Source organism: Vicugna pacos, chromosome 26 (assembly GCF_048564905.1).
Source record: "Vicugna pacos chromosome 26, VicPac4, whole genome shotgun sequence".
Classification (NCBI taxonomy): domain Eukaryota; kingdom Metazoa; phylum Chordata; class Mammalia; order Artiodactyla; family Camelidae; genus Vicugna; species Vicugna pacos.
In genome coordinates this window covers 3,073,820-3,093,845 of record NC_133012.1, presented here as the reverse complement: position 1 = coordinate 3,093,845, position 20,026 = coordinate 3,073,820, and the positions used below count along the sequence as shown (strand labels likewise).

Genomic DNA, 20,026 nt, shown 5'->3' with positions numbered 1-20,026 from the left:
AACCTTAAAAACAGTAAATTGAGCTCTCTTGCAAATTTCTCTTAGCCAGTAGGTTCCAAAATTCCTTAGCAAGGTCACAGATGGTGTCCCTCTCTGTTGGTATTTCAGTCAAATCAAGGTTTTTGTTTATGCTTTTTTTCCCCCTGCAGGCCAAATAGTGGAGATATTTTTGGTTAAAACTGGAGTTTGATCTCATCAAGTCTCCAAACCAAGCACTTACGCTGCAGGCCAGCAGTGCAGCTATCTGTTCCAAGAACCACCCCCCACCCCCTGGTGCGGACGATTGTGCGTCTGTAGAAATAGCTAAGGCCATATTTTCATGCCCTCTTGTGAACCGATACAACTCTGCAGGGCTGGGAGAGTGAAAATCACCATGCGTTCTGCATGTTAATTAATTAGAAATGGTGAGAACGGCAAGAGATTTTTGAGACCACGCATCTAGTCTAAAGCTTTCATTGTACAGACAAAGAAGATCAAGATGAGGAAACTGTAGTTAAAAAGTGATGAATTAAATTGAAGACATTGGACTCTGGGGCTGGTGGCATCTCTTCTAACTTAAACTGTCTTTTCTCTTGTAACTTACAATTTCTCAACATTTCAAAGGAGCCGCTACAACAGTCATAGTTTCCAGCTGGTCAACCACATCCCACCCTCACAGATACTCAGGCCAGGCGGTGTGTTTGACCTCTGCTTGTCTATCTCTGGAATTTGTGCTAATCTAGCAGTCCACCGAATATGGTCTGGGGACCCGTGTGAGAACACAAGACCCTTTTAGGAAGTTTGCATGGTCGAAACTATTCTTATAATAATATTAAAACATTATTTGTCTTTTGCTCTCATTTGCTCAGGAGTATTTTCCAGAATTTTTCCAAGAAAGTAGGTTTAGGATATAAATGTATACATTTTCAGGAGTTAACTAAGTTTATTCTCCATACTTTTACTGAGCCCATAATACCTTCAGTTATGCTTGCTGTAATCTCTTTCCACCTCATTGTCCAATAAATTATTAATTTGAAATCCTGAAGTTTGCCCCCAGTCTACGTGAAAACCTAAGAAGTAAGCACACTTTGTTGTCTTGATTTGCAATAATATTTTTAAATATTTAAAAGCTTTCCTAAAATTTCAAACTTTATACAGAATCAACTATTTTATATAAACCACTATATATAAAAATAGATAAAAAACCAAATCTCTTCTGTATGGCACAGGGAGCTATATTCAGTATCTTGCAATAACCTTTAATGAAAAAGCATATGAAAATGAACACATGCATAGATATATGCGTGACTGGGACATGATGCTGTACACCAGAAACTGACACATTGTAACTGACTATACTTCAATTAAAAATAAATAAATAAATAATTTTAAAACTTACTATTTTAAAATTTTATAACAGGTCATTCTAAAATACAAGAAAATGTATTTATAATGTATCTTCTTATTTTTAAAAGTGAATTGTTAGCTTTCTCAACCCACAGCTTCACTATCTACACATAAAGATGTTTCTCTGACTCAGAAGGGAGGAAATTTCAAAGAAAAAGGATGAAACTGTGAATAAGAAATAAAATTATGGTGAGTATTATCTTTCCCTTGGCTGTATACATGTTAATAATCTACTATTATTTCTGAAAGTATTGTGGTGGGTGACTTCCGGTTTCTGGTCTGGCATGTAAGGACCTTAGAAGTCACTACTCCATCCTACCAACAAAAGCTGAACAAACCAAAAAATCAACAACTCTTTTTAGATCTGTCATCAGAGCACTGAAGTCATAGGGCAAACAGCTGTCCAAGAAATTAAGGAGACAGACAGGTAGGTGGAGAAGAATCATGATTTACCAGATCTGAAACCCCCTCACTGAACACGCTGCGGGAACCAATGTCAAGCTAGGGAAACCTGAATTATAACTGAGGAATTGCTGGACACTCAGAGGGGACAGCCTGAGACTTAAAAACTGCAGGAGGACCCAGTCATAGTGCTCCCCAAGAATTTGTGTTTCATCTCCAGGAGCTCACAGTGACTATCAGATAAAAAATCCCCTTGTTCTTCCCCTAGGCGGATGGGGAAAGTAACCATTTTGACAAACCTAGAGAATTCTGTTCTTAACAAGGTCTGCCCTGGGAGAAGCTATTTACCCAGAGCCCAACCTGCTGGGGCTTTATCGGAGTCTAATTGACCTTGGGGAAGGGAAATATCCAACCCCAGCCCCCTTTAGCCATCCTGTCCCCTCTCCCCAAAAGGGGAGGGGAACTGAGGAGCACTGGGGAAGTTCAGAGTCCAGCGGAACAGCCTCGAAAGACTGAGACCTAATCATAAGACTATAGAAAGTTACCCTGCCCCCACACTTCACCCAACATTACTAAAGGCTTGTTTACTGCAACACCTTTTACTCCGCACACCATGTCCACCTTTCAACAAAAAATAACAAGGTGTACTAAAAGGCAAAAAAAAAAAAAAAAAAACCACAGTTTGAAAAGACTGAACAAGCATCAGATCCATTCTCGTCTCCGCCATCCCATGTGCAGTTGAGTTTGGTCCTTGCCATGTCATTTCACAAGACTTTCAGGATCAAGCAATTCCTGGCCAAGAAACAAAAGCAGAATCATCTCATTCCCCAATGATTCAAGTGAAAACTGGCAATAAAATCAGGTACAACTTCAAGAGCAGACATTGGAGAAGAACCAAGCTGGGGCTATAAGGAGCTGCACATGAGGTGGCGCCCATATTTATGCTATGTCAAGGTCACTTGTACCTTACCACATCACTTTGAAAACAGTTCTACTGTCTGAATGGCTGGATGTGTTTGGGAACATGACTTTTCTCTTTATGTCAGTGTTTCTGCACTATTGCTTCTGCTCGGTAATAAATACATGAGACCTTTTGTTGGGGGTGAAAAGAAAACATCAGATCCAAAGTCAGATATAGAAGGAATGTTGGAATTACCAAGACTTTTTTAAAAGTATGATTAAAATGGTCAAAACTTTGATGGAAAAAGCAGACAACATACAAGAATGGTGGATTATGTAAAAAGAGGGATAAAAGTTCTAAGAAAGAACAAAATAGAAATACGAGAGATCAAAATTACTGTAACAGGAATGCAGGGTGCCAGCGATGGGCACATTAGTAGACTAGACATGGCTATGGAAAGAACCTCTACATTTAAGGATATTATAATAGAAATTTCCAAAAATGAAAAACAAAGAGGAAAAAGACTGAAAAAAAAAAAAAGAACAGAATATCCAAGAACTGGAGGCAGCTATAAAATGTGCAAGTATGTGCAATGGGAATACTAGAAGGAGAAGAAAGAGAGAAAGAAACAGAAGCAATATTTGAAGCAATAATGCCTGAGAATTAATGTCAGACACCAAACACAAATCCAGGAAGCCCACAGAACACCAGGCAGGATAAATGCCTGAAAACTACACACAGGCCCATCATATTCAAACTGTGGAAAATCAAAAATAAAGAAAAAAATCTTGAAAGAAGGTAGAGGATAAAAATCTTTCAGTATAGAGGAACAGAGATAAGAGTTACATTTGACTTCTCAGGAACCATGCAAGCAAGAAGAGAGTGGAGTGAACTATTAAAGTATCGAAAGAAAAAAAAAATCCCACCAACCTAGAATACTGTACCTGTGAAATTATCCTTCAAAAGTGAAAGAGAAATAAAGAGTTTCTCAGATAAAAATTGGGGGAATTTCTTGCCAGTAGACCTGCCTGGCAAGGAATGTTAAAAGAAAGTTCTTAAGATAGAAGGAAATTGATATAGATCAAAAACTCAGATCTAAATAAAGAAGAACATGGAGAAAAGATAAGTGAAGGTAAAATTAAAATGATATTTTTCTTAATCGATCTAGTGGATAACAGTTTGTTCAAAAAAATAATACCAACAATGTATTCGATAATGGATGCTTATATACATGATATAACATTCCTTTGTGAGAAATGAACTCCAGCAGGGAGAGAATCAGTAAGGACCCAGCTGAACTCAAGGGCAGTTTCAATCAATTGGCTATAAATGACATCTATAGACTATTTCACCCGCCAACAGCATGTTTACACATTCTTCTCAAGTTCATATGAAACATTCAGCAAGATAAATCACATTGACCATAACGTGGCCATAAAACACACCTTTGAAATGTACAAGAACAGAAATCATACAATGTGTACTCTTAGACCACAATGGAATTAAGTGATCAGTAACAGGTAGATGGAAAATCCCCAAAATCTTGGTGATTAAACAACACACTTCTAAATAGCACATGGGTCAAAGAAGAAGTCTCAAAGAAAAGTTTTAAATTTTGAACTAAAGGAAAATAAAAACAAAACATCACAATTTTATGATAGAGTGCACTGGCCCAGAGGGAACTTTGTAGCATTGAATGCATATATTAGAGAAAAAGAAAGATCTAAAACTGATTCTAAAGTTTATAAGAAGAGACAGAAGACCCAAAAAGCCAACTCAATATTGAAGGAGAGGAACAAAGTCAGGCTGACACTACCTTATTTGAAGATTGACAATAAAACTACAGTAATCAAGACAGTGTGATACTGGCGAAAGAAGCAGCAAACAGATCAAATGGCCTAGAACAGACAGCCCAGAAGTGGAATAAATATGGCCCACTGATCTTTGACAAAGAAGCAAGGGCATTACAATGAAACAATTGTAGTCTCTTTGACAAACAGAGCTGGGACAGTTGGACACTCACATGCAAAAGAAAAAAAATGAACCTATATACAGACCTCATACTCTCCATAAAAATTGTCAAAATGAATCACAGTCCTCAATGTATAATACAAAACTATAAGACTCTTAGATGACTCCACAGGAGAAAACTTAATAACCTTGGGTATGGTGATGACTTTTTAGAGACATCACCGAAGACATGACTGATGAAAGACATAACTGATAAGCTGGATTTCATTAAAAACTTCTGCTCTGTGAAAGACACTGTTAAGAGAATGAGAAGGCAAGCCAAAAACTGAGAGAAAATATTTGCAAAAGACACATTTGATAAACAGCTGTTTGCCAAAATATACAAAAAAAAAAAACCCAAACCCTTAAAATTCAACTATAAGAAAACAAACAACTGGATTTCAAAATGGGCAAAACACCTGAACAGACACTGCACTAAAGACGATATACAGATGGCAAGTAAGCATATAAAAAGATGCTCAACATCCTATGTCATTGGAGAACTGCAAATGAAGACAACAATGAGATACCACTACACACCTGTTAGAATGGCCAAAATCCAAAAGATACCAAATGCTGGCAAAGATGTGGGAGCAATAGGAACTCTCACTTACTGCTGGTGGGAATGCAAAATGCTGTCGCCACTTCAGAAGACAGTTTGGCAGTTTCTTACAAAACTAAACATACTCTTGCCACATTATCCAACAGTGGAACTCCTTGGTATTTATCCTAATGAAACGAAAACTTACGTCCACATGAAAACCTTCACATGGATGTTTATAGCAGCTTTATTCATAAGTGCCGAAACTTGGAAGCAACCAAGATGTCCTTCAGTAGATGAATGGATAAAGGAACTGTGGCACATCCAGACAATGGAGTATTATTCAGTGCTAAAAAGAAATGAGCTGTCAAACCATGAAAAGACATGCAGGAAACTTAAATGAATACTACTAAGTGAAAGAAGCCAATCTGAAAGGCTACAGACTATGATTCCAACTATATGACATTTTGGAAAAGGCAAAAATATAGAGACAGTGAAAAGATCAGTGGTTGCCAGGAGTGAGGAGGAGTCGGGGAATGAATTAGCAGAGCCCCAGAGGATTTTTAAGACAGTGAAACTTTTCTGTATATTACAATGATAAATACATGTCATTTACATTTATCAAAATCCATACAACGTACAGCACCAAGAGTAAACCCTAATGTGAACTATGGACTGTGGGTGATAATGATGTGTCAATGTAGGTTCATCAGTTGTAACAAATGTACCACTCATTCAGAGATGTAGGTAGTTGGGGGAGGTTGAGTGTGTGGACGTGGGGTATATAGGCACGCTCTGTAATTTCTGCTTAATTTTGCTGTGGATCTAAAATTGCTCTTAAAAATAAAGTTTCTTAATTAAAAGAAAAACTATTATCATAGCAGTACTATTTACAATAGCCAAGACATGGGAACAACCTAAATATCCATCCACAGATGACTGGATAAGGAAGTTGTGGTATATTTATACAATGGAATACTACTCAGCCATAAAAATAATAAAAATAATGCCATTTGCAGCAACATGGGATGCCCCGGAGAATGTCATTCTAAGTGAAGTAAGCCAGAAAGAGAAAGAAAAATACCATATGATATCACTCATATGTGGAATCTAAAAAAAAAGAGATGAACTTATTTATAAAACAGAAACAGACATAGAAACAAAACTATATTTACCAGAAGGGAAGGGGGTGGGAAGAGATAAATTAGGAGTTCGAGATTTGCAGATACTGACTGGTATATATAAAATATAGATAAATACAGAAAAGCTAAAAGTTATCAATTACAGATTTTCATATTAGAAATGAGAAAACCTCCAAAACAGCTTACAGAGTAAGTTATTTTGTTACGTTGGCCAAAGACATGCACACAGTCTTTGAAAGGCTTACAGGACCTTTACAGCTGACAATGTTGAATGTCTATAGGATGAAGGCAGCAAGGAACTCACAGAGTGCCACTTTCCAATGACACAGTAACTTGCTTCATTCAAGTTTTGGCTTTCTGGTTTTTGAAGTGGAAAAAAAAAGTGAATGAAGGGCCACAAATGGCAAAATATCCTTCTTTCTTATGGGTGAGCTGTATTCCATTACTTACATATATGCTGCATCTTCATTATCCCTTTAAGTATTGATGTGCAATTAGGATGCTTCCGTAGCTTGGCAATTACAAATAATGTTGCTGTGAACAGCGGGGGTGTATGTATCTTTTCGAATTAATTCTTATTTTGTGGTTGGCTTTATACAATTGATAACTATGTAAGTTTAAAAAGCTCTAAATGTTCTTAGAAACAATAAACAGTACCTATATGTAAATTTAAAAATACATGTGTGGTAAAAAAAAAAAAAAAGGAATGAGCTATCAAGCCACGAAAGACATGGAAGAAACTCAAAAGACATATTACTAAATGAAAGAAGCCAGTCTGAAAAGGCTACAAACTGTACGATTCCAACCAAATGACATTCTGGAAAAGGCACAACTACAGAAACAATAAAAATATGGTGGTTTCCAGAGGTTTGGGGAGAGGGAGGGAGGGATGAATAGATGGAGCACAAGGGATTTTTAGGGCAATGAAATTATTCTGTATGATATTATAGTGGTGGCTACATGTCATTATGCATTTGTCAAAACCCATAGAATGCACATCATCAAGAGTGAACCCTAATGTAAACCATGGACTTTGGTTGATAATAATGTGTCCATGTTGGTTTACCGATTGTACCAAATATGCCACATTGATGAGAGATGTTGAGGGTAGGGGAGTATATATGTGTGGGTGGGGAGGGCTATGTGTGAACTCTGTATTTTCTGCTCAATTCTGCTGTGAATCTGAAACTGCTCTAAAAAAATTAAGTCTATTAATATAAAATAAAAGGGAAAAATTTCTGGCTATAGATGTGATAAATGCATTAATGTCTCATCTGCAGAAATTACACTTTTTGCTTTATCAATGGGGCAATCTACAGATGTGGTTGGTTTGTTGTTTTACATGTTTTAATCCATGATCAGCCCCAACAAACACTGAAGATCTTCCATGAGAACATCCAGCATCAAACACAAGGTGCTGAATAACTTTTTTTGACAACAAATTTGTTGCTTGGCAAGAAACACGATGTGTTGAATAACTTTTTGGAGGCTCGTGGTTTATCCTGGAACAAGGCTGTTGACATTTGCACGGGTGATACAAAAGCCAAGGTGAGTAAAACTGTTGGCACTTGGCATCAATTGAGGCAGTGGCATTAAAAGTATACCAGGAGCCTTTGCATTCTCCACTGGCAGTTAAAAAACAACAAAACAGAACAGTTTCACTTAGGAATGCCCTTGATTAAACCTATAACAGATGTTAACCTCTTTAGATCTTGACTCCCTGAATACACGTTGTTTCAGTATTTCTGGGTGACAAAAATGGGGTACACTTGGGCTAGAGACTAATATATGATGGTTGTCTCAAAGAAAATCTCATGAGCTAAACAGCAACTTTTGTCATGGAACACAATTTTTACTTGCAAAAACAGCAGACATAAATTATGATTATTCAGACTGGGGTATTTGATGAACATTGTGCTGGAAACTAACAAAGTGAGCCCTTTATTTCAAGGAAAACAATTGACTTTTTTTTCTCTCTAATGATAAAATTGAACTTTCAGAGGAAAATTAGAATACTGTAAAACCTGAATTCACCAACATGAGTTTGACAACTTCCCCATATTTTCCTTACAAGATAGGTGATGACACTGATGAATTCTTTTGTATTATTTGAAGCATGTCAGCATTTAGAAGATCTGCATAACTCAGTAAACCGATATTTTCCAAATAAAACATGTGTGATGTTACAGAAATTTTCACAAACAAGATATCCCTTCAAAGTGTCATACAGACTGATGGATTTTAGCGTAACAGAATATGAAGGTTTCATTATGATGATTTCTGATTCCACAATGCAAGTAACCTTTAAACACTATCACTTGTTGAGTTTTGGTGTAGTATCAAAGGGGAATATCCATAATTATCTGGAAAAACAATTAACATACTCCTCCCTTTCCCAACTGTGCATCTGTGTGAGGCTGGGTTTTCTTCATAGATTTCAACACAACGCATTACAACAGACTGAAGAGAGAAGCAGATATAAGAGCTGTCTTTCTTAATTAACTCAGACATTAAAGAGATCTGTAAAACAACTAAATTTTCTTTTGTTTTGGAAAATATAGTTTAAAAAATGTCATTTGTGTTACCATGTAATGGGTTTATTTTTTAAAGAATAAATGCATACCACAAAGGACAGGACATCGGAGATCAACCCAGGGGCTGCCCTGGAGGCCACTTGTGTTACAAGCAGGCAGCAGACACCGAAAAATTAAATCAAGCAAATGAGATTATGTGCACACAATTTGACAATGGTAAAGTGCTGTCTAAAATTATTATTAAAAAATTACTGTTTGTCATATAAGCAATCTTTAGTGCCTCATCCATGAAAAAGATAAGTTTTAATAGTAATATCTTTGACATCTCAGCCTTTCACTTGAAAAGACCCAAATGTAGAAGAACTCGTTGACAGCACCATAGACATTGTGACTTTTATTCATCTTATGATCCTGAGTGAGTTACATGGACTGGAATAAAATAATGCATTCTTTAGCTTCTGAGAGTCTGATAACTCAGGCGTCTTTCTCGCTAAATTGGTTTACATTTAAATTAGAGGCTAAATCCAGAGTAAGAAATGCGGCCTTTTGACACCCTCCCCAGGGGTTAGTAACATACCAGCTGCCAGCTAAAAGGAACTTGAGTTTTTCAAAACACTAGGCATTTGGCAAAAGCTGTGCTAAGCCGCTCACTGCCGGCGCTCAGTGCTGGGGCTCCCCCTCACCGCTCTGTCCCCCCTTTCAAATGCGGAAGCATCACAAAGCGGAGCTGGACAAGACGGTCAGGGAAAGAATGTGGTGGCCTCACAGTCCCTCACAGTCCGTTTCCTCTTAGGACCTCACAGGCGCCACCGGGTTTCCAGGCAACGCCCCGCCCCTCTGATGCTTAGAGGAAGCGACCAGGCTCCCAGTTGTGCCTTCCCTTCCATCAAGGGGGTGATGTGGTTAGGAAGGAGCCTCCGCGCGGGGCAGGGATGGGGTAAGACACATGAACGCTCAAAATCAGTGGGCGTGCTCTGTTCAGAGGGTCTCTTGCTCTTCGGAATCGCGTCTGTGCCCTGGAATTCTGATGTGGGCTTATTCAGGCCCATGGAAACCACCCCGCAGAGTCCTGGCGTGGGTCCTACACTTGTACCAGGAACAGGGCCAGCTCGGGAGCTCCCTGGTGGTCCAAGCCCCAATTCAAATCTCCCTTTTGTTTTCCAAATGGCTTGTATCCCAAGTTCTGGGAAACGAACATAAGCCACGTGAAATGGTAAACGATCATGAGGTCTGTAGGGACCCCACGCTTTGACTCAAGGCCTGGCCTTCGAGACCGGCACCCTGAGCTGGGAGTCAGGATACCCTGGCTCCTTTTGGAGCAGCCGGTCGTGGCTGAGCGGGCTGCGAAGAGGCTGCCCCAGGCTTGGCTTCCTGGCTGGCTGGCTGTGTAGAAATCCTGGGTTTTCTCTTCTTGGTCCTCCGACCTCCTCGCCGACGCCCCATGAGAGCAGTCACCTCCGGGGAGGGCAGGGACCAGACCGCGGAAGGAAAAAAAAAGCCACCTCAACTTTATTTGCAATCTTCTGTTTCTTTTATAAAATTAAAGGTCTCTGTAAACCTTTTATGATGAAATATTAACATGGGCTATTTTAGGGAGTGATTTAATAACTCCACAGTTTTTTGACTCTTTCAATGTAATACAATACTTCAACTGTTAACAGTCGTGAAATTAATAGTGGATACTTTTTTCTCCTTTTATGTGTTTCTCACATTTTTTCTAATGAGCATATTTTTCTTTTCTGATTGAAAACAATCTTTTAAAACTGTGCTGAGCAGTTTTTTACACAGGCGCTGTGAGAAAGGTGCCATGTGGAGAATTATGTGGACATGAGCCTGTGCTTTATAAGGACATGATGTTGGAGGGTGCAGGCTTTATGGACAAAGTCATAGGGATCAGACTGAAAACATAGAACACATAGAATGAGACTATAGTGTGTTGAACTCTAACCAGGTCAGGATGCATGAAGTGGGGGTACCATTTTCAGCTTGCACTTCACTCAGAAAGTTGGTCTATCATCCCAAAGGAGGTTGTGGTGGCTCCTCTTGTGTTGCGGACGTCCAGGGAGGAACACAGCAAACAGCCCTGCACAGAGCGAGAAGTCATCCCAGGACAGGCAGTGAGAAGCCACATGAGCAGCAAATGGACAGTGCAGGAAGCTGAGAATCAGGTTAGACTGGAACCAGAGCTCTTAATGACTAAGGCTCTCACCATTTGCTCAGTGAGGAAGCCGGAGGGTCACAGCAAAGCTTTGTTCTTCTTTTCTCTTGTGTGGGAGAACATCTGAGTGCTGCGAGAAAATCCATGTAGTTCGTTAGATCACAGAATGTATGTAAGTTCACTTCCAGCAAATGCTTTTGTTACTTTAAGACAGTCTCAAGTGAAAAGATCTGGCCAGGTTCCATTGAAGTTTCGACTTCCCTAGGTCCAGATTCAGCTTCTGAAGGGAGGATTGCGGGAAAATGGCAGAGGAGGAAGCACCAGGCATCTGTCTCCACCTGGACAACAACAGCACTGGCATTATCAGTCTGACGTAACTATTTTGGAAATCTGGAGTCTGTTGAAGATTGCAACTTCTAGCAAAAGCCTTGGGGGCAAGCTGGGGTCAATTTTAGCCAATTTCAGCTCTTAGCTCAGTTACAGCTACTCATCCTCCCCACCCCCACCACAGACACGTGGCAGGAGGCTTGAATTTGCACACAGCTTGTGGGAGCTAGGGTGGGCAAAAAGGACCCTGTCCCCCAAAATATTGGGGATCTGTGCTCTGCTGACCACAGAGGTGGAGACAAGGAGGCTGCAGCCACTATTGTTGGACCTCCCCTCATTGGTGCAAGCCCCTCCCCCTCAGGTTGAAATGAACGTCTGGAGACTTAAAGGGTCAGAGCCCTTTCTTCATCCCAACAGTTTTTGCTTATCCTCTATTCGGAGCCAGAACTTAAAGACTAGGGCATTCAAAACCAACTGAATATACGGAGAAAATTAGAAAGTGACTGTGCATGCCCAGGGCAAGTCTCGGAAAAGACCTGAGAAGACGTTAAGTTTACACTTCAGGCTGGTCCTTGAAACAGAGACAGCCTACAATAGTCAAAAACAAAATCAAAAACAATGACAAAAAACAGCTAATCCTGGGGAAGAGGGGAGAATCTGATTTCCACAGTTACCAGCTTATTAGGTTAAAATGTCTAGTGTTCAACACAAAAATCACAAGGCACGCAAACAGGAAAGTATAGCCCATTCAAACAAAGGAAAAAAAATCAACAGAAATTGTCCCTCAAAAAGACCTAAGAGCAGGTATACTAGACAAAGACTTTAAAACAACTGTCTCAAAGATGCTCAAAGAACTAGAGGAAGATATGAAGAAAGTGAAGAAGATGATGTGTGAACAAAATGAAAACATCAATAAAGAGACAAGAAAGACAAAAAAGAAACCAAAAAAATAAAATAAAAATAAAAACACTTCTGGAGCTGAAAAGTACAATAAATGAAATAAAAAATTTACTAGAGAGTTTCAAATACAGATCTGAGCAGGCAGAAGAAAGAATCAGTGAACTTAAAGATAGGATAATGGAAATTATCTCAGGGAATGGAAGAAAAAAGATTGAAGAAAAGTGAACAGAGCCTAAGGGACGTGTGTGACATGACATCATCAAGAGGTCTATCATAAGCATGTGAGGGTCTCAGAAAGAGAAACAAAAGAGAAAGGGGCAGAGAGAATGAAAACTACCCAAATTTGATAAAAGATATGAATATAAACATCCAAGAAGCAATGATCTCCAAATAAGATAAAGTCAAACTTGTGGAAACACATTATAATCAAACTTTCAAAAGACAGAAAATATTCAAAGCAGCAAGAGAAACAAATAATCACATACAAGGGATCCGCAATGAGATTACTGTTAGATTTCTCATCAGAAACTTGGGAGGCCAGAAGACAGTGGGCAAATATATTCAAAGTGCTCAAAGAAAAAACCTGTCAACCAAGAGTCCTATATCTGGCAAAAGTGACCTTTACAGTGAAGGAGAAATCAAGATGTTCCCAGATAAATAAAAACTGAAAGAGTTCGTGATCACTCGAACTGCCCTACAAGAAATGCTCAAGGGAATCCTGCAGGGTGAAATAAAAAAACACTAGACAATCGTTTGAAGCCGTACAGAGAAATAAAGATCTCAATAAAGACAAACACATGGACAATTATAAAAGCAAGTATCATTGTAACATGGTTGGTAACTGCACTTTTTGTTTTCTACATGATTTAAGAGACCGATACATTTAAGATGACTGGATAAAGAATTTGTGGTATATTTATACAATGGAATATTACTCAGCCATAAAAAAGAATAAAATAATGCCATTTGCAGCAGCATGGATGGAACTAGAGATCGTCATTCTAAGTGAAGTAAGCCAGAAAGAGAAAGAAAAATACCGTATGATATCATTCATATGTGGAATCAAGAAAAAGAAAAAAGAGGACACTAATGCACTCATCTACAAAACAGAAACAGACTCACAGACATAATAAATAACCTTATGGTTACTAGGGGAAAGAGGGTGGGAGGGGATACATTTGGGAGTTTGAGATTTGCAAATGATAACTACTACATATTAGAATAGGTAAAACCAAATTTCTTCTGTGTAGGGAACCATATTCAATATCTTATAATAACCTTTAATGAAAAAGAACGTGAAAATTAATATACATATACATATGCATGACTGGGACATTGTGCTGTACACCAGAAGTTGACACATTGTAACTGACTATACTTCAATTTAAAAAAGGGACTTACACATTAAAAAAAATTATTAATGTAATGGCTAGTATCACTTTAACTTTAGTTTGTAACTCCAAATCTTGTTTTCTGCATAATTTAGGAGACTAATACATATAAAAGAACTATTAGTTTATATTTTCCAGTATACAACATATAAAGATGTAACTTTGTGATAGCAATAACCAAAAGGGATGGGGACAGAGCTGTAGAGGAGCAGAGCTCTGGTATGTCATTGAAGTTAAGCTGTAATAAATTCAAATTGGAATGTTATAACTTTAGGATGTTAATTGTCATCTCCATGGTAACCACAAAGAAAATAGCTGTAGAATATACACAAAAGGAAATTAAGGAATTTAAACATTTCACTACAAGAAATGAACTAAACACAAAGGAAGACAAGATCACTATAGGGTATATAGAAAACAAACAGCACAATGGCAGAAGTAAGTCCCTTCTTATCAATAATTACTTTAAATGTTAATGGATTAAACTCTCCAATCAAAATACAGAGATCGGCAGAATGGATAAAAACACACAACCCAACTATTTGCTGTCTACAAGAGACTCAAGTGAAACCCAAAGACACAAATAGGTTGAAAGGGAAAGGACAGGAAAAGCTATTCCATGCAAATAGCAACCAAAGGGGAGCAAGGGTAGCTGTACTAATATCTGACAAAACCAGACGTTAAATCATAGAAGGTTACAAAGGACAAGGATATTATATATTAATTAAAGTCTCAATACAGCAAGAAAATACAACAATTATAAACATTTGCACACTTAATGGCAGACCATCAAAATATATGAAGCAAAAATTGACAGAATTTGAAGGGAGAAAAAGATGATTTCACAATAATAGTTGGAGACTTCAACACCTCACTCACAATAATGGATAGAACAACCAGACGGAAGGTAAGTAAGGAAATAGAGGACTTACACAACACAATGAACCAACTAGATCTAACAGACATATACAGAACATTACACCCAACAACGGCAGCGTACACATTTGACAAGGGCGCCAAGATCGTTCAACGGAGAAAGGATAGTCTTCTCAACAAATGGTGCTGGGAAAACTGGATATTCACATGCAAAAGAATGAAGCTGAACCTTTACCTAACACCAAATACAAAAATTAACTTAAAATGGATTAAATGACCTAAGTGTAAGTCTTAAACAATAAAACTCTTGGAAGAAAACATAGGAAAAAAGCTTCACAACATTGGATTTGGCAATGATCTCTTGGCTATGACACCGAAAGCACAGGTGACAAAAGAAAAACTAGACAAACTGGACTTCATGAAAACTAAACAATTTTATGCATCCAAAGACACTATCCACAGAGTAAAGAGGCAACCCACAGAATGGGAGATAATATTAATATCCAGCATATGCAGAGAACACCTAAAATTCCATGACAACAAAAAGAATCTGATTCAAAAATGGGCAAAGGACTCGAATAGACGTACATTCAAAGAAGATATATGGATGGCCAATAAGCACATGAAAAGATGCTCAGAATCACTAATCATTAGGGAAATGCAAATCAAAACTATAATGAGATACCACCACACATCATTAAGATGGCTACTATTAAAAAGCAGAAAACAACAAGTGTTGACAAAGATGTGGAGAACTGGAACCCCTGTGTACTGCTGGTGGGAATGTGAAATCGTACAGCTGCTGTGGAAAACAATATGGAGAGCCCTCAAAAAAATTAAAAGCAGTTAACCATACGACCCAGCAATCCACTTCTGGGTATATACCGAAAAGAACTGAAAGCAGGGTCTTGAAGAGGTATTTGTACATCCATGTTCATAGCAACATTTTTTACAATTGCTAAAATATGAGAGCAACCCAGTGTCCATTAAGTGATGAATAGATTTCCAAAATGTGGTATATTTATACACTGGAATATTATTCAGCCCTAAAAAGGAAGGAACTTCTGTAATATGCTACAGTATGGACAAACCTTGAGGACATTATGCTAAGTGAAATTAGCCAGCGACAAAAGAAGACAAAAACTTTATTATTCCATTTATATAAGGATCTTAGAGTAGCCAAAATCATAAAGACAGAGAGTTATAATGGTGGTTAGCAGGGGCTGTGGAGAGGGGAGCATGGGGAGTTATTGTTTAACAGGTATAGAGTTTCAGATTTACAAAATAAAGAGTCATGGGGATGGATGGTGGTATGGTTACACAACAAGGTGGAAGCATTTTATACCACTAAACTCTACACTCATAAATGGCTAAGATGGGAAATTTTACATTATGTGTATTTTTGTTTTATTGTTTTTTTGCTTGGGGGAGGTAATTAGGTTTATTGATTTATTTTTAGAGGAGGTGCTAGGGATTGAACCCACAACCTCATGCATGCTAAGCATGTGTTCTACTGCTTGAACTATACCCTGCCCCCTTACATTATGTGTGTTTTAACACAGTAAAAAAATATTTTTAAAACTTCAGCTTCTATGAATGAATAAAACCAGGTAGTTAATCCTACCTTTCCAACTTACAGAATGTGACTTTGATAAAACTTATTTCTCCCAGCTGTGGTACATGTTACATAAAAGTTTTGTATATCTTCTAATTCTACTGGTTAACAGATACAGATGCAGCAGGGAGTTGCATAGCTCAGGGGTAGAGTGTGTGCCTAGCACGCACAAGGTCCTGAATTCAATCCCCAGGACCTCCATTCAAATAAATAAATAAATAGTAAAATTTAAAACACCCAGATACAGACGGACACGTCGTACACGCCAGGCACTGGGTTAGACCCTAGGATGCCATAACAAGCAAAACAGAGACAGATACAAGTCTTGTCACCTGGGAGGCGTTTCCTAAACAGGTGCTGCTGTTCTTCCCTTTACGTACAGTGACCCTTGAGCAACGCAAGGTTAGGGACTCCAAATCCTCCCTGAAGTCAAAAATCTGCATATTTCACAGTTAGGATTCCATTATCTGAGGTTTCGCATCTGCAGATTCAACCATCCGTGGATCGTGTAGTACCATAGTACAGATTTAGTGGGGGAAAAAAAATCCATGTATAAGTGGGCCCACGCAGTTCAAAACCATGTTGTTCAAAGGTCAACTGTATGTTCTACCTGGTCTGCAGCTAAGAAGTCAGAGGAATCTTGGCATTGTTGAGAACAAAGTCTTTTCTCCATTATAATTTATTTCTAGGTGAAACCAGCTGGTAAGTGTTATGATGGTTAATTTTATGTGTCAATTTGGCCAGGCCATGATACCCAGATATTTGGTCAAACATTATGCTGGATGCTTCTGTGAAGGTGGGTTTTGGATGAGATGAACATTTAAATCAGTGGACTTTGAGCAAAGTAGATTATCTGCCATCATCTGGGTGGGCCTCACCCAATCAGTTGAAGGCCATAAGAGAACAGAGACTGACTTCCCCTGAGCAGGAGGGAATCCTGCCAGCAAGCAGCCCTCAAACTGGAACTGCAACGTCGTCTCTTCCTTGGGTTTCCAGCCTGCTGAACTATCTTGCAGATTTTGGACATGTACCTTCATAATCATGTGGACTAATTTCTCAAAATAAATCTCTCTCTTCTGCGTAGATATACACATCCATTTTGGTTCTGTTTCTCTGGAGAAGCCTGAATAACACACATGCATGCTCACAAAACTTCACATAACACACACTAAAGGCAGTCAGATGTGAAGGGGAGATGGTATGGGAGAGGGGCCACAGCTCCCAATACTCACCATTGTCAGTGAAAATAAATGTGTTTTAGATGCTAAAGCTTCAAGGATTCTTAGAAATAATCTAGATCTGTGATATCCAAACTCCTTTTTTTCCAAACCAACTCTTACACAGAATTCCAGTATACTGAAATGGGTAAAGGAACCCACTTGTTTCAACTGTCTTATTTTTCTTCTCTCTCCTCTCCCCAAGGCACCCCCGAAGGCACATCTCCTGAACTTGAGCGATCCGGCTCCTTGATTACAAACAGCATGCCCCCAGTTTTATTTTCATGGGAGTGCTACTCAAGTCTGCACCGACATCATAATAGACACAAACTCCTTATGCTCAGAGCTCTTGAGCAACTATGATAAACAGATTTACAAATTCAATAAAAATATTACTTCCAAAGCAATTCAATTTAATTTAATAACATTAATTTCATTTGCCGGATGATGTTGTTTTGCTGGAACTAAATTGCTGCTGCTGATGGGAATACACTGATGACTTCTATGGAGACAGTTTTCTTGTGTTTGACTTGTCCGTCCCTTTCTGTTAAAATTACCGGACCACCTTCATTTATGGGGGGCCCTATGGGATCGTTTGGCCTTGATGTGGATATAGTTGAGACGTCTACAGTTCTTTTCTGGGTACTCCCTGGAAATGAGGGCAGTGCTGCCTGACGCCCAAGGGGAGATACACACAGACAGACACCCAGGCTCTGGGCTGGGCAGCAGCCATTGGTCAGAAGAGGGCAGCGGAAGGATCCAGAAAAAGTTTACATGATTTTTCATCAACATGAAAAATTAGTAGATGATCCAAGTCTAATAATGAGTGAGCTGAAGTGAAGGTGTGTGGGTGTCTTTGTCATACTTTTGCAACTTTGCCATGGGTTTGAATTTTTTTTTAATTAAAATGTTGGGGGGGAAAAGAAATTCTATATTCCACTCCACAGTGTAAGAAGCATTGATCTTCAAACTTTTATTTATAGATTGGAAAATTGAGAGATGATTTACGGGGATGCTACCAGGCTAATTAGTGGAGAATCAAGATCGGAACCTCAGTCTCCCTGCCTGGACCGTTCCCCAGACCATGAATTGTAGGGCATGCAAGGCTCACACTGTTAGATTTCGCTGTAAGAAATTGATGGGGATTTCGCAATACACAGAGCTGAGTTTCCAGAGCCCTGCTAAGCTGATCTTTGAGGAACATCAGCTTGTGCACCCCACACATCACAGGGGAACAGTCCACCCTGCACAGAGAAGGAGCTTTTCATTCTTAAACAGAACAAAAATCTCTTGGTTCTCACGCTCCAGTGACTAAATCCCCCTCCAGTCAGCACCACCTGAGACTGGGCAGGGCGGGGAGACAGGGCTGGGGCCACGCGCATGCCTGGACCCACCAGAAGGCACCTTCTAGGCTCTAAGTCTTGCCTCCAGCCCTGCACTTTAGTTTTTCATCAGCAAAAAGAGAAAACATAAAGCTTAGGGAAGGAAGCAAAAATTATTATACATAAGAGTGAAATAGGGAAGAACAAATCTGACTCCATATTAGCTCTGTTCCTTTAGCTCTAACCCTGTGCTCTGTTTCCTGGGCTCAGTCATGCTGGCTCTGCACCTTTTGTAAAAGAATCGTGCCAATAGCCTGAAATCCACAGGAGAGCCCACTCTCAAGGCTCTGACCTTTAAGCATATAACACTTCCCACCCACACAGAGATTAAAAAGTTGCAGAACAGAGAATCACACTCCTCTCATTGGAGGTTTACAGGAACACCATGACCTGACCTACGTGGACGGCTGCAAGAACAAAGGATTCCGACAGCAAGAAGTTTGCAACAACCAACCACACCCCCTCCCCCTTTTTAGTATAAAAGGAGCCTGGATGCTGACTTGGGGAAGAGATTGTTTAGGACATTAGTCCTCCATCTTCTTGGTCTGCTAGGTTTCCAAATAAGGTCACTGTTCCTTGCCCCAACACCTCGTCTCCTGATTTATTGGCCTGTCGTGCGGCCAGCAGAACGAATTTGGACTCGGTAACAAAAAAGCACTTTGAAAAGAGGAGTATGAAATAAAATGCAAAGGTTTAAGGAAATGCGCATTGTTTAAACCATCATTTCCCCCAAGGGACAGGAATCTGATTGCAGGGTTAAATAGCTGACTGACTGAAAGATGTGGTTGCCACCAAAAGCACTGACATGACTGAGTTGCTAAGAGTTTGTGAAGGGTTCCAGCAAGTCCTGTTGTCTCTATGGAACCAAGAGGGTCAAGTTCATGGGAAACAGCCAGGGGGAACCATCAGGTCCTATTTCGTGTGAAGCACAGACACTGTAGATACTCATCATAAGAAATTACATGTAAAAAGGGCTGTTCAAAGAAAATCTCGTTCCCTCCGCTGCAGACACACAGAACTGCAAATACATGGCAAGAAGAAAACCAGCCTTTGGTTTCCAATAAACAGTCAACAGCTTCTCTAAGCTATAATCTAGTTCTTAAGGGTCTACACTTAACGATTAAGCTGGGGATGAAGCCATTTGACCACAAACCTTAGAAGTTGTGCAATGTTTTCCACAAATGTTAGGTTCACAGTTCATTAGAAGGATCCCGGGTCCTGGGCCAGGGGACCAGCCAGCATTC

The 20,026-nt window shown here is 39.2% G+C and overlaps 1 long non-coding RNA gene and 1 pseudogene across 1 annotated transcript; both read left to right on the top strand.

The window, feature by feature from the left end:
* The first annotated feature begins 2,544 nt into the window (after nucleotides 1-2,544).
* LOC140689598 (large ribosomal subunit protein eL39-like) lies at nucleotides 2,545-2,699 on the top strand (annotated as a pseudogene).
* A 6,983-nt stretch (nucleotides 2,700-9,682) lies between these two features.
* Nucleotides 9,683-17,807, top strand: LOC140689577 (uncharacterized). The gene is made up of 2 exons (XR_012064609.1): nucleotides 9,683-9,853; nucleotides 17,606-17,807. It is a non-coding gene; the product is annotated as an uncharacterized lncRNA (long non-coding RNA).
* Nucleotides 17,808-20,026: the final 2,219 nt, after the last annotated feature.